Below are 14241 nucleotides of genomic sequence, written 5' to 3'. Positions count from 1 at the left end.
CATGGTAAACACAGAGAGCACCCCAGCACTACCAGGTTATACCTCATACCATGCTTTTCGGCCCCAAAACTTGGACCGACCCACAAAAGGAGGGGGAGTATCAATATTCGTCAAAGATACTCACACCTCCAGGTTGGTGGCACAGCACAAAGCATCAGAGACTATCCATGTGCAACTAACAGTGGGTAAAACTGCCTTCCAGTTTATAGCCTGCTACAGACCACCCTCCCTAACCCAAGAACCCCACTCGGCCTTCATGAGAACTCTGGAAAATATGAAGGTCTCTCCAAACACCATTATATTGGGCGACTTCAACTACCCAAACATAGACTGGGAGCATTACTCTAGCTCCAACACTCTAGCCCAAAGGTTCCTAGAATTTATAAACTCAAATGCTATGGAACAACTTGTTACCACTCCCACAAGAGGGGAAAACATACTGGACCTGATCATCACCAACATGGGGACTCTATGCTCCAGACCAGAAGTGTATCCCCCACTGGTAAGATCAGACCATAAACTAATCTCACTGGATGTTCACATCCCGACACCACCCCCTGCCCAGAAAACCACAGTGAAAAACTTCTCTAAAGCAAATTTCACACTCCTCAAAACTGAGGTGGAATCCTTCAAAGCCCGGGCCTGTGGAAAATCTGCCCAGACCGCAGAATCCTTTATAAACGCATTCTATGAACACCTTCAGGAATGCATGGATCATGCGATCCCAAATAAAACCAAGACCCAATCCTCCAAAGGCAGATGTCCTGTCTGGTGGACCCCAGCCATAAACAAACTATACAATAGAAGGAGGAAGCTACTAAATGATAGAGCAAAATTCCAAAAAGGGAAGGCATCTCTGATCAGTATTAGCAAAAAACTACGGGTACTCATAAAATCGTCTAAGGCCAGCTTCGAAAGAAAAATTGCACAGGACACTAAGGATAATCACAAGGCTTTCTTTAGTTATGTTAGGAACCTGGGTGGTAATTCCCAGGTATGCTCAGAATTAGTCCAAAATGACAAAAAATACACCAAACGCACAGACATTGCCAACATCCTAGCTGACAGGTTCAGCGCAAACTCCCCCCCCTCCCCACCAAAAGGGCAAATATCTATTCCAACAGAGTGCTGCCCCCCTGACATCTCGGATGCTCAGATAAGAGCCGCCCTCTCCAAAGCAAAAAACACAGCATCAATGGGACCAGACGGTGTCCCGGGCTGCGTCCTACATGAACTCCAAGAAGAGCTAAACCCAAACATAAAACTACTGTTCAATCTCAGCCTTACTACAGGATATGTACCCAAAGAGTGGCGTACAGCAACTGTGGTCCCTCTCCACAAAGGTGGTGCCTCAGCGGATCCTGGAAACTATCGCCCCATAAGCCTGACTAGCTTGGTCTGCAAAGCTATGGAAAGGATAATCATGGACCTCATAAATAAAGATATTGGGGACCTACAGACACTGGATCCTACCCAGTTCGGCTTTGTTAAGGGCAGATCCTGCCTCTTAAACCTGGTTGATTTCTTTGAAACAGTCACCAAGGCCATTGACGAGGGGAAGGTGGTCCACACAGCCTACCTGGACCTCGCAAAACCCTTCGATACAATACCCCACTCGGGCATTATAGATAAGCTCACCAGCTTAAATATAAACCCCTATGTCACTAGATGGGTTACAAACTGGCTCAAGGACAGAACCCACATGGTTAGAATTGCTGGAGCCATGTCAGACTCCAAACCAGTTACAAGTGGCGTCCCACATGGCTCAGTCCTGGGACCTCTCTTGTTCAGTATATATTTCTCGGAGGTACAGGCCAACACGGAAGGACTGTGGCTGACCAAGTTCGCAGATGACTGCAAACTGGGCGCCATACTCGACTCTCCAGCCGACACAAGCATCCTCCAAAAGGGCCTCATAGAAACAGACAACTGGTGCCAGAGCCATGGCCTCAAGCTAAATGCCAAAATGTGTATAGTCATCCCCTTTGGCAAAAACAAAGTGCCCACAAATTACCACATAGGTGGTAATCCATTAAGTACAGAAGAAGTAATTAGGGACCTGGGGACCCAAGTTGATAGCAATCTCTCATTTGACAACCACGTAGCCAAAGTGGTTAGAAAAACATTTTATATAGCCCACCTAATCATGAAGGGATTCACATCTAGATCAGAGGAGGTCATCGTGCCTCTTTACTCATCCCTCATCAGGCCCATAATTGAGTACAATGCCCTTTTGGGATGTACCTTACCAGACACCTGCAGCAACTGGAAAGACCCCAAAAGTACCTCACCAAGAGGATCAAAGGGCTCAAACAGATGCCATATGCTGCCCGGTTAAAGAAACTCCAGCTCTACTCAGTGGCATACCACCTGTTCAGAGGTGATCTGTGCCTGGCGTATAAAGCCATGTCCAACCCGGAATTAATGGACATGCTGCACCTCAGAAAATCCAAATCCCATTGAGCTACACTCGAGACTTGAACCTCAGCACTGAAATAAATAGGACATGCTGGAGGGACAGATTCATAACCCAGAGGCTCCCTTCACTCTGGAATAAAATCCCAGTCCAGGTTAGGCAGAGTCCCTCATTGACTCTCTTCAAGAGGAATCTTGATGAGTGGATGGGAGATCGTAGGTTTACCCCGGGTATCACTTCTGTGTCACTGTTAGACAGAGGCACAGTATTACTAACCTCAAAAAAGGGCATAGCAAAATTAATTTAAAATGGGTGGCGAAAGCCAAACACATTCTGGCTAGGCTTATAAATGCCCTAGGGCAGATAGCCTAGTATGAACCTATGAACCTATGAACCTATGAATAAATAAATAAAGATTTGCATTCTCTGTTATAGGGTACAGTGTTTACCACTTAATGTTCATTTTGATTTAGTAGCAATATTATCTTTCAAGTGAAAGTGGTTAAGATCACCTATATTACTAAGCATTACCATAGTTTTCTCCAATAAATTCCAGCCCCCTCTTGCCTATTGCCTGTATCCCTAATTGCAGTCATCCCTATCAACAGCATTTCCTTTGTCCATGTGATGCAATCATCCCTATCAGCAGCATTTCCTTTGTCCATGTGATGCAATCATCCCTCTCAGCAGCATTTCCTTTGTCCATGTGATTCAGAATTGGGATTGCCTAGACATGGTTAAGTCCTTGCTGTGTCTAATAATGGTGGCTGCCAAGAAAACAATTACTAGAAAATGGAAAATCAAAATCTAAACCAACTATGCTGGAAGTAGTGAATATAGTAACAGAGATAAAACAACTGGAACTGAGATCTTTAGAAAAGGGTAGTACAAACTACATAGGAAAAAATGGGAATTGTGGGAACAATACATACAAGGGAGGAATGAGGTCTAAAAGGTGGCAGCACTTAAATAAGCTATGTAATGTTTGACTGAAAAAGATTGGGTAGATTATAAGTGATGTACAATGATTGCAACTGGGACTGTGTCAGTATGGTTTGTGACTAGGATTGTGTCAATGTGGTTTGTTTTCATTTTTATAAATGTATGATTACCTGTGTAGTAAGTGATGGCTTAATAAAGATGTTTCTTGTTTAAAAAAGAGGCAGGTATTGAATAACTGATTTAATATTGCTTAGATTATATGATATATAGCAATATATGTGAAGCATAATGTCTGTTATGTTAATATAATTTGATTACTTTAATATGAATGTAAATTTACCTATGTCACAAGTGACAATTCAATAAAGGAGTTTGGGAAAAAAGGCATTACCATAGTTATGTGCTTCTCATGCAGATTTGATAAATTAGTTTTTCATTTCTTTATTTTAAACATTATTAAAGATCCTTTTATGTAGGCATGCATCATATGTCGTCACCTACAGTCAGTCACCTTTAACTCAGAATTTTTCATTCTCAATGTTTGTAATATTCTGAAATTTTTTCTTCCAAAATAACCCTGCTAGTTTGTAGACTTTTCTTGATAGACAATCTTAACACCTGTATGACTAAGCAACTAAGAATACACAGTCAATAAAGCAGCTGTAATTGCTGGGTACAGAGAATGTATGTGATGCCAACTGATCACTGTCACAGTGTCACAGAGAGTAGTATTGTCATCTTATTGTGATTGGTTCTCTGGTTGAGTTTTTTGTCTAAGATTCATTCTGTGTGACTATTACATGAGATCCCGGTCCTATGGTGGGTTTTATCCAGGTGCCCTGGTTTTCTCCAACACCCTAAAGATACGCAAATTGGCATACCTTCAATTTTCCTGTACGTAAACATGGTGTGTGTGTGTGTGTGTGTGTGTGTGTGTGTGTGTGTGTGTGTGTGTGTGTGTGTGTGTGTGTGTGTGTGTGTGTGTGTCTGTGTGCATCTTGTGACGTCACTTGTCAGGGGCAGAGTCAAAATGTGTGTGCATGTGTGAAAAAATATCATTGATTTTATGACTGGGTGCCCAACATATTGGGGGCACATATATATAGCTCTTCTGGCTAACAGTAAAATAGAACAGTAAACAAGTAGTATCTTTCCAAAATAAGGCATAAAATGCATCACAGAACATATAGACTCTCATAGCTTCTGAGAGCCAGAGATAAGCCCCAAATCCAGGAGCCAGTAGGGCAAGGCTACCCACAGTAGTATAGTGAAAGGCACAGTCCAATGTCCGATCACTAAAAAAGTTGCCGAGACCGGTTAATCACCAAGAACACTTTATTCAAAAATAACCACAAGCGCTTTCATCTCTGTCAGTGCAGAGACTTTATCAAGATAAGAGACAGAATAGGAAGCACACAATATGTAAACCCAACCCCAATTAACAGACAAGACTGTTAGATTAATTAGCCCTGCAGAAGCATTATACATCACCATCTAAAACATTTATTTAAAAGGATTTTTCTCAGAACCATCTATACAAGATATAAAAAGTGGATAAATTCATCAGTCATCCCTCCTAATAAAGGCAAGCCTGATGGTGTATGACAATAACCCCCCACAAAGAATATATATAATTAAAACTAGTGCAACATAATAAGATCAGATGCTAAAAACAGCAATAAAATACATTTAATACATCCAAATCACAAAAATAAAAATCACAAAAAATCAAAGAAGGGAGTCATCTTTCCAGTGCCCTTAACTTTAGAAAACAGGCTAGAGAAAACATGTCATCCAAGCCTGGCCAGCAAGTTGCATTCAGTCTTAACTGCCATAATGCCTCCATTTTTTCCAATTGCAGGGGCCATAGTCCCCCCCTTGGATCCCTCCTTAACATATCAATAATAACAAACCTGAATGAATGACCATCATGGTCAGTGCAGTGCCAAGCTAGGGCATTTGTTTTATTTTTAAATCTAATGTCCCTCACATGTTCGTAGATTCTGTTCCTGAGTTTCCTCTTAGTTTTCCCTACATAGAAGCAGGGACATTGTATGCAGACGGCACAGTACACCACTTTCTCAGACTGACATGTAAACCTACCCTTATGTCTAAGAAGCTGGCCATTAATGGTCATCGTTGAGCCATCCAAAATATGTCCACACTGGTTACAAGCCTCACATTTTATCATAGTACCTTTAACTGGTTCACCCTTGTAATTTTCAAGTAAGTTTTTCAAACATCTGCCCTGCCTATACTCAGTAACTGGGCACTACTAATACATTTCCTCATCTCATCACAGGAGGACAAGATGACCCAGTTTTTAAATAAAATACCCGTGATTCGCTGACTGTCAGAGCTGAAAGTTGTGATAAAGGCTGACCTAAAATTTCTGTCGGTCCCTGCATCTGGTCTTCCATCACCAACAGTGCAAGAAATAACCCCCAGAGGTTTAGTGCCTGAACCCATTGGTTCAAAACAGTCATAAGTTTCCCCATCCCTGGATAGAATAGCTCTGAAATGACCCCTTTCCCTCTTGTTGACAACCTCCATCATGACCTCCTGGATTAAAGTGGGGGAATACCCTCTCCTCAAAAACATAACCTTCAGAATATCACACTCATTCAAAAATGACTCAAAAGGCGACACCATATGTGCCGCCCTCACAAATTGCCCCTTGATAACTGTCTTTTTCTGTTTGAATGGGTATGAGCTGCTGAAGTGCAAGAAGCTATTTGAGTAAGTTTCCTTTCTGAATATCTCAGCAATGAAGGACTGAGAAACAGTGTCCTTAATTAATCTCACATCCAAGTAGGGAATTTCATTTCTCCCTGTCGTGTGTGTGAATCTCAAAAAAGTGGTCGACCCATTAATATGTCAAAAACTCACAAACCAGCTCTGAGGGGCCATCCCACAGAATAAAGATATCATCCAGGTAATGGACATAGGTCTTACAAAAGGGAAAACAATGAGACTCAAACAAAAAATTATTTTCCCATTCAATCATCACCATATTTACAAAAGTACCCCCACACGGTGAGCCCATCGCCACCCCATCATTTTGCAGGAAGAACTCATTGTCAAATAAGATGTAATTACTCTTTAATACCAGTTCAAACAACTGTTCATAAATATTAATCCTACCCTGGGACACCCCTCTAGAGAGTAGGTAGTCACAAACCCATTCTTGTCCAATATCATGGGGTCTTACCATGTAGAGGTACTTTACGTCCACCGTAATGAAAAACCCGGTTTCAATGTAACCAAGATTATTGATCCTATCCAGGAAGGCCCAGGAGTCCTTACACATAAACCTCCCACTCCCCAGCAATGATTTCAATTTGATGTCAAGAAATTTCGCTATTGGGTAGGTGATGGACTCCCACCCATCCACAATTGGTCCCATAGCTGGATTCTAAAGGCTTTTATTAATTTTTGGCAAGCTGAAAATAGTGGGAGTTTTTGGGTGGGAAACTGATATACAATTGAACTCATCTATCTTCAGAGACCCCTCAATGAACATGTACATTGCTTCCAGGAATTTTGCCAGGATACAGCTGGTAGCTTTCTGTGACACTCAGCCTGCAGTGATACAAGCCATAATTGGTGCTGTGGCTGTGCACCCTAGAAGGCAGCCAGCTAGAGTCAGAGCAAGACTGTAACTAAACCACTTGTCAGACCAGCAAATAATTGACATGTACCAGCTAGAAATACAATTGATACAGCTGTCAGCAACGTGTGTGCTCCATACATGTCTGTGAGTACCCTGAGAGGAAATCCCATACCATTTGAAACCAAAATGTGTCTCAACCTGAGTGTACTTGCACCTGGGGCATTCCAGAGACACATGGTGGATGGTGTGGGAGTATCACAGAAAGCTACCAGCTGTATCCTGGCAAAATTCCTGGAAGCAATGTACAGCAATGTGGGTGACTACATACACTTTCCATCTACCTCCATGGAGTGGAGCACTGTAATGCACAAGTTTTACAGCAATGTATACTTCCCCCATGTACTCTGTAGTACTGTAGAGGTTCATAGGTTCAAAGGAGATTACTAAGCTAACAGCTTAAGAGCTTTTACAAGCCTAGCCATTATAAACCAATTTTACCCAAAATATGGCCCCTTGGAGCAAGAGGATGGCATAGATTTGTGCCTATGCTTTGAGGATCTTACATAATTGCCCCTTTCCATAAGGGGCATAAGCACTACCCCAGGTGTGAATTTGTGATTCCCCATTCATTCATCCAAATTATATTTTAAGAGGGCCAGGGAAGGACTTTGCTTAATATGAATAGGAAGCCAGTTCCAAAGAAGGGGCAATCTCTGAGACTCATATTTATCTCTCCATTGTGTTTTGTTTGAGTCACTGACTAAGGTTAAATTCCTAGATCGGATGAGCCATGTGCTGTTTGATTTATGGATGTGTAACAGCTCCATCAGGGCTGGATTGTGAGTGCCTGGAGGTCAGGCATAGACCACCTCTTAATAGTCAGTAGGAGACAGAGTAAAGGGATAGGGTTTAGTATGCCTCTGCATAGTTTTGCGTGTTTTCTGGATTTGGGGGAGCTTGGAAACTAGATATAGTGTCCCTTAATGGGGTTAATTTACCTTAGAAAAGTTATTAAAATATTGGGGGTTGGGGGGAACAGGTTTGCCTTTATGTCAAGGGAGATTGCTTTGTGAACTGATTTTTACCAGTGAGAACATCACACTAGAGGGGGTACAACACTCTCTCACACATTTGTGAGTTCCAGATCTAGGATATTTGTTCCCCTAGTGGGAGTGCAGGCTAGGTGCTCCAGGGCATTTGAAATTGCAAAGTCAAGAAATCTTTGGGTGTGCATGTTAGTGGTCATGTATGCCTGCCAGTTAATGGAGGGGTAGTTAAAATCACCCACGCCATGAGTATGATATTGGTTTGGATGGTGAGTGGTTCTAGTAACTTCTGGTATGATGAATGGGTTTTCTGGCTTGTGGTGGGGGATTTGTAGCAAGAATATGGTCATGTATTTTCCCTATGGTTAGTTGGACATGTCATATTGTTTGACCAGCCTTGAGGTGTGCTTATCCTTTATGTAGCTAGATGCACCTCCAGCTTTTGTTTTTTCATGTTCAGTGGGTGGTTGGAATATATGAAAGGCATTAGAGCCATGCACTGCTGGAGTGCTTTCCATGGGTTTAAACCATATTTCAGTAACTGGACAGATGTCAGCATTCTCCAGGGTGAGGAGAGTTTCCAGGGAGTACAGTTCATTGTTGAGTCTCCTAGGAGTACAGTTTCTTGTTGAGTCTCCTAGCACTTAGCAGTAACACCTATGGTTTGTGCTCTGTAGCTTTTGTTAAGTTGGAAGTTTAGTTTGTTTGGCAATGCCTAAAAAAGGCACTATAGGGGTGGATAATGTTTTAGTCAATATCAGAAAGAAAGGTGACAGGTGAAGACCATCACTGGCAAAGCAGTGTGGCCTTCAGCCATGTCCTCCCAGGTTGATAAGCTAAGCCAATTGTTAAAGTCGATCATTTTCTGCTGGTTTTGTGAAATCATCCTTGGAGATGGTAGAATGCTGCCCAATACTAGGCACATTCCTACCTGTGACACATATTCTGAGAGCTCTCTTCATATAGTCCAAGGAGGTACTGTATGTCACAAGTCATTCACACTCATATGTTTTATGACTGAGTCATACTGTTACTTAGGGGTAAGTGACCGGAGTGCTTGCATGTTCTGGTGAATCCTGGCTCCTGACAGGCAACTAACTGTAACATTCCCCTTATCCAGCCTGGCAAGAGGGACATCATTGTGTCTCATAATGGAGTTTCCTGTGAGCAGAATATTGGGTTGTTGAGTGTTTCACCTTATGGGCTTGGTAGTTGAGACACAATGAGATATGGCTTTATATTTTTTGATAGAAATTGCCTTTTTTGTGTGCATGCAGAGTTTCTGAGAACTGCGCCTGAGAGGCCTCTGAAGTTTGGGGAAGTTACATGTGAACGCCTCTGCATATGTGGGTCTAATCTGTGGTCCTTTATGGGTGAGAAAAGTGATGAGTGTGAGTTGCTGACAACCTGTTTGCTGCCTTTTATGTCTATATGTGAGAGTCTAGCTTTCAGTGTCAATATCTAACTACATCTCTCACATACTGTATTTGTCTGTCTGAGTATTAAGTGGTTGTCAATGTGCATAAGGCATTTGCTACATTGTCTCAGGATGTCCATGTCCACCAAACTGGATGCAGACAGATAGCAGGAAAGTGCCCATCTATAGCTGCAGGTCATAATGTGTACTTGCAAGGGATAGAACTGAAAGGTGTTCGTAACCAGATGAGGGAAGGGTGGTTACTTGGTGTAATTTGCAGATAACCTAACCAGCAATGCTAACCAGCACCCAGAGCAGATGTTGTCTGACCACCAATCGTCCTGGGTGGTATAATACGGTAAGGTAGACCTAAATAGTCCTAATTAAATGCATAAATGCTGCTCACCGCTCAAAGAAGTTGCCCAGTGAGTAATGCAGGACTGAGTTAAAGTTCTGAGGTGTTTTTATAGGGAAATTTCAATTTCTGGTGATTGCATGTTTACAAGGCACCATTAACTGCTATAGCTTCTCACAAATTCAAGGCATATGTATAATCAGAAAAAAGCAATCTTTACACTGTCTTTGCCTTAAGGCTAACTGAGTAAGTACTTGGTGAGCTTTCCACCAACAATTCCCAGCTTGTATAGGTGGAATCAGCCCTCTCCTGCCAAAAGAGTGTAGACTTTGACTCTCTTAATGTAAATGTCTGGTCTGGAGCCCGAGATGCCTATATAAAGTAAGAACCACTGCAATATATTTTAGTGTAGAAGAGCAACCCTTACAGCTGTTTAAAAACACAACTTTAAACTTTGAAGAAGTGCAAAAAAGCAATAAATAGCACAATAAACTTTCACAGTATAATGAATATAAGCAATGTTACCAAATGTCTGTGTCTGTAGAGAGCACTAGCACAGCAAGCAGCTTTTTGCAAATGTGCCGAATTTATACCAGCAAAGGAAATAAAGAAAGCTAACTACTGAGCCCTCTGGCCAGTACAACAACTACACCTACAGCCAATTTGTATGCTTCCCAACTCAGATAGACCAGGTAAACACCTACTCCCACTAGATGAATAATCCCAGTCCTCCTAATCTAAAAGCACAGTAAAAGAGTGTCCAGTAAGAAATGCAACCACAATGAACTTAAACTTAAGGAAATGCAATAAGTAATTCAAGATAACAGCAGTGTACTTTAAACAGCTTATAAAAGTATGATTATTCAATAAGCGTACTTTACTTTGTAGAAATGAACCAGGAGCCACTTAATTGTGCACAATTTATAAACGCACTAGAAATGACATAAATTGATTAATAATCCCTCCAGCCAATAAAATAACTACATGCAGGAATTTCTAGTATGTTTCCCCAACCTATACAGGCCAAACTACCACCCACTGACACCAAACTGAAAATTCTCTGTCCCCTTGACATAGAAACATAGACAAGCATTTGCTAGAGTGTAAAAATACACTACTTTATCAAACAGCTATCTTGATAATGAGTTCAGAGCAAGTACACTAGTAAAACAGACAATAACAGGCAAATGTGCTTTTTTTAAATAAGAACAAGGAAAAGCAAATAAATAACTTAAGTTAAAAGCAGCAGTGTAGAAAAGAAACAGCTTATAAAGCTTATAGAGCTCAATCTTCAGTAAGGGTGGGCAGCTTAAAATTGCCAAATTTAAAATGCAGATCAAGGAATAATGACAGAGAGTCATCAACAGTGCTTGGAGTTTTTTCAGTCCTTGAGTCTTATCAGAAAAGACAAGGCCGCACATACTGTCTGTTATTTAAGTATCACTCAAGAAACAAATTAACTTATGAAAAAAAACAAGAAATGTGCAGCCTAGGTAATTTAAGTGTGTCTCTGCCACATAGAACAATCCCAGCAGTGTCATGGATCAGACATATATGCACTTACCTGTGCCACAGATCATGCCAAGCAGATCTCTTAAAACAGAAAACAAAATGGATCAGGTAAAACAGAAAGCAGCTCTATCAGTTTAAGCATCTCACAAACAAAAACAGATTGCTTGTAGTTTTTGAAGGTCAGGGTTTCTACTGACTGTGCCCCAGCTAGCATAATCTGTTTTTGAGACAACAATGACACTATTACCTCACTGTGTCTGTACTCCAGTCCTTCAGCAGTCCTTCAGCAGCACATGCAGCTGGTGTGCAGCATGATCTGTGGCACAGGTAAGTGCATGGATGTCTGATCCATGACACTGCTGGGAATGTTCATTTACCTGTAGGAGCATGCAGACACCCTCTGACACCTGGCCATGCATACCATCTGCACACCTACATTTACTGAGACACCAAGTTATTGGTAGGTAATGCACACAGTTGTACACATACAATACTGCTACTACAATATATATTACATTTTCATATGCCACAGGCTGTGGTGATTGAGCATATAAAATATTTGTTACTGTTGTACTCATTATACTGAAGTGTGTTCAGCCAATTATCATGTTGCCTGCTTCAGATGTTTCTCATATGGCTTGGCTAGTTTTCATAATATTGTCACCTTACTTTCTCCTCATTTTAACAATGACACTTGGTGGCTATTCATATCACTCATTACATGCTGACAATACAATTTACATATTTCTGCATTCATAGAATGACCTAGGTGGACCTTTCTAGGCCTAGACAATAATGATTGTCCGATTGTCCTGTCTACAAATAGGAGATTGAGGGGCAGGCATTTATAAGGTACCTCTGTCCATAATGGAAATGTGTGTCTGGCCCAGTGCAAATTTCAACTCACCCTACATTGGTCTCGATTGCACTTAAATTGTGTAATGTACAAAATTGGCTTCACATGGATTTGAAGCCTGTTTATAGGAGGTGCAGTCTGTGGGACATATCTGTCTCTCCAGCATGTTCTGTTTAAGTCACAAACAAAATTCTGGTCCTTAGACCTTGTATTTCTGGTACTGTTTGAGTTATGAATATGCAGGAGATTCATAACTGGGGTGTTTGCAGATGCCTTGTAATCCAATCATAACATCACCTCTCAAAAATGTATATCAGAATGAATAGAGGGAATGTCTTTAAGGCCCTCTGCATAAGACAGGTTTGTCATGCCCTGTATTCTTTGTTTATTTAAACTCTGAGGTAGTTGCAGGTTCTGTATATGCATGGTCAGGTAAATACCAAAGGGAGCATTGTACTCTATGATGTTGTGATAAGGGCTGACTACACTGTGATAATGACCTATTTGCACTTAGCTGCCATGTCCTTGCTTATAACTTATGCAACACAAAAGGATTTCCTCCCCACTTTGGCCACATAGTAGTCAAAGGTAAATCTGCTGTCTACATGCTTACACAGATTCCAGACCACTGGGTTGACTGTTGGGGTCGTATTATCAACATGTTAATTATACATGATGGCTCACTTTCCAAAGGCTACAATTATGCAATTCTTGCCATTGCTTTGACACCATTTGCTAGTCATATATAGGTCTTCTTGAAGAATGTTTGTGCCTGCATGAGAGTCAGTACTAACCTCCAGCTTGCAATCATCTGCAAAGTTAGTCAGCCATAAATCTTTACCATTTGCTTCCAGTTCAGAGAAATAGATAGCAAAAAGCAGCGGATCTAGTAGTGAGCCATGGGGGACTCTTGTAGTGACTAAGCTCTGAGTGGATGTGGCCTCATTTATTTTACATCCTATGTCTTATCACTGAGCCATTTGGCTATGTAGTGGGGGATAAAAAGTTTTATACTTAATTTACTGAGCTTGCGTATGATGCCTGGGTTTGGTATTGTATCAAAATGCTTGGTCAGGTTGAGGTAAACTGTGTTCACAGTCTTGGCCACATATGTTTCTTTGGTGACCATCTCAGTGATGTCCAACACATTTGATAGGCATGATCTTCCTTTAAAAAAGCCATAATGTAATTGGTCCAGTGTCTACATGTTATGTATATCCTCATTTATCATATCTGTGATGAATCTTTACATGGGGTTACATATGAGGCTGGTCAGACTTTGGAACTGCATTTTCCCTGATCAGTGTTTTGAAATCCTATGTGCAGGAGAATGACTATAGCCATGTTCCATTATTTGTGCACAAACCCTGACTGTAGGCTACAGCTGAAAAATGATTCAAGTGGACCAGAGACATCATGTTTCATGCTATGTACTAAGCATCCCTGGTTGTTATTGGGGCCCATTGATGTAGAGTAGTTTGCCTTGGAAAGTGCACTGCAGAGCTGTTCCCTACTGATGATTGTGTGGAATGTGGTATACAATATTTCTTTTGGGCTATCAGATGGCGAGTGGGAGGAGAGATTTCAGCTGAACCTCTCATTTGCATTCACACACATAGAAATACGGGAACACATAACAAACCCATAGCCTAACCTGCTAAATGAGTAAAACATAATTTATGTGCACTATATCATTGTTATTTACATAACTCTCTGCATAGCACACTTTATCCATGTCTATCTGCACTATGAAAACTGTAAACTGTAAGTTTATAGTTTATGGCATATATTGGTGGTTGGTAAGTTTTACATATGTGCCTCTTTTATTTATTTATAGTACTGTTTTTTTGGTTTACTATCAGAATGTTGATTATGTTTTTTATGAAATCAAACATGACGACCATCTGTTGGCCGATTTCTGTGTTCCAAAAAACAAGGAACAAGGTACCAAAATAAACCTTTAAACCTAAAACAGGTACCAGCACGATGAAACAATGATTTCTGTGTTGTCGAATGTTTGGAGAGTGAGAGTACATATCAGCAAATGAAACTGTGCATTTGCTAATATGTACTCAATGATATGC

The 14241-nt window shown here is 41.0% G+C and overlaps 1 protein-coding gene across 3 annotated transcripts in view; it reads right to left on the bottom strand.

Moving 5' to 3' along the window:
* MMEL1 (membrane metalloendopeptidase like 1) overlaps positions 1–14241 on the bottom strand; it is a 1737390-nt gene that overhangs the window by 1071903 nt on the left and 651246 nt on the right. The window lies entirely within an intron of this gene.

The sequence above is a fragment of the Protopterus annectens genome, chromosome 2.part1, assembly GCF_019279795.1.
Source record: "Protopterus annectens isolate FY-2018-M chromosome 2.part1, PAN1.0, whole genome shotgun sequence".
Taxonomy (NCBI): Eukaryota; Metazoa; Chordata; order Ceratodontiformes; family Protopteridae; genus Protopterus; species Protopterus annectens.
This window is presented reverse-complemented; position numbering and strand designations above follow the sequence as displayed.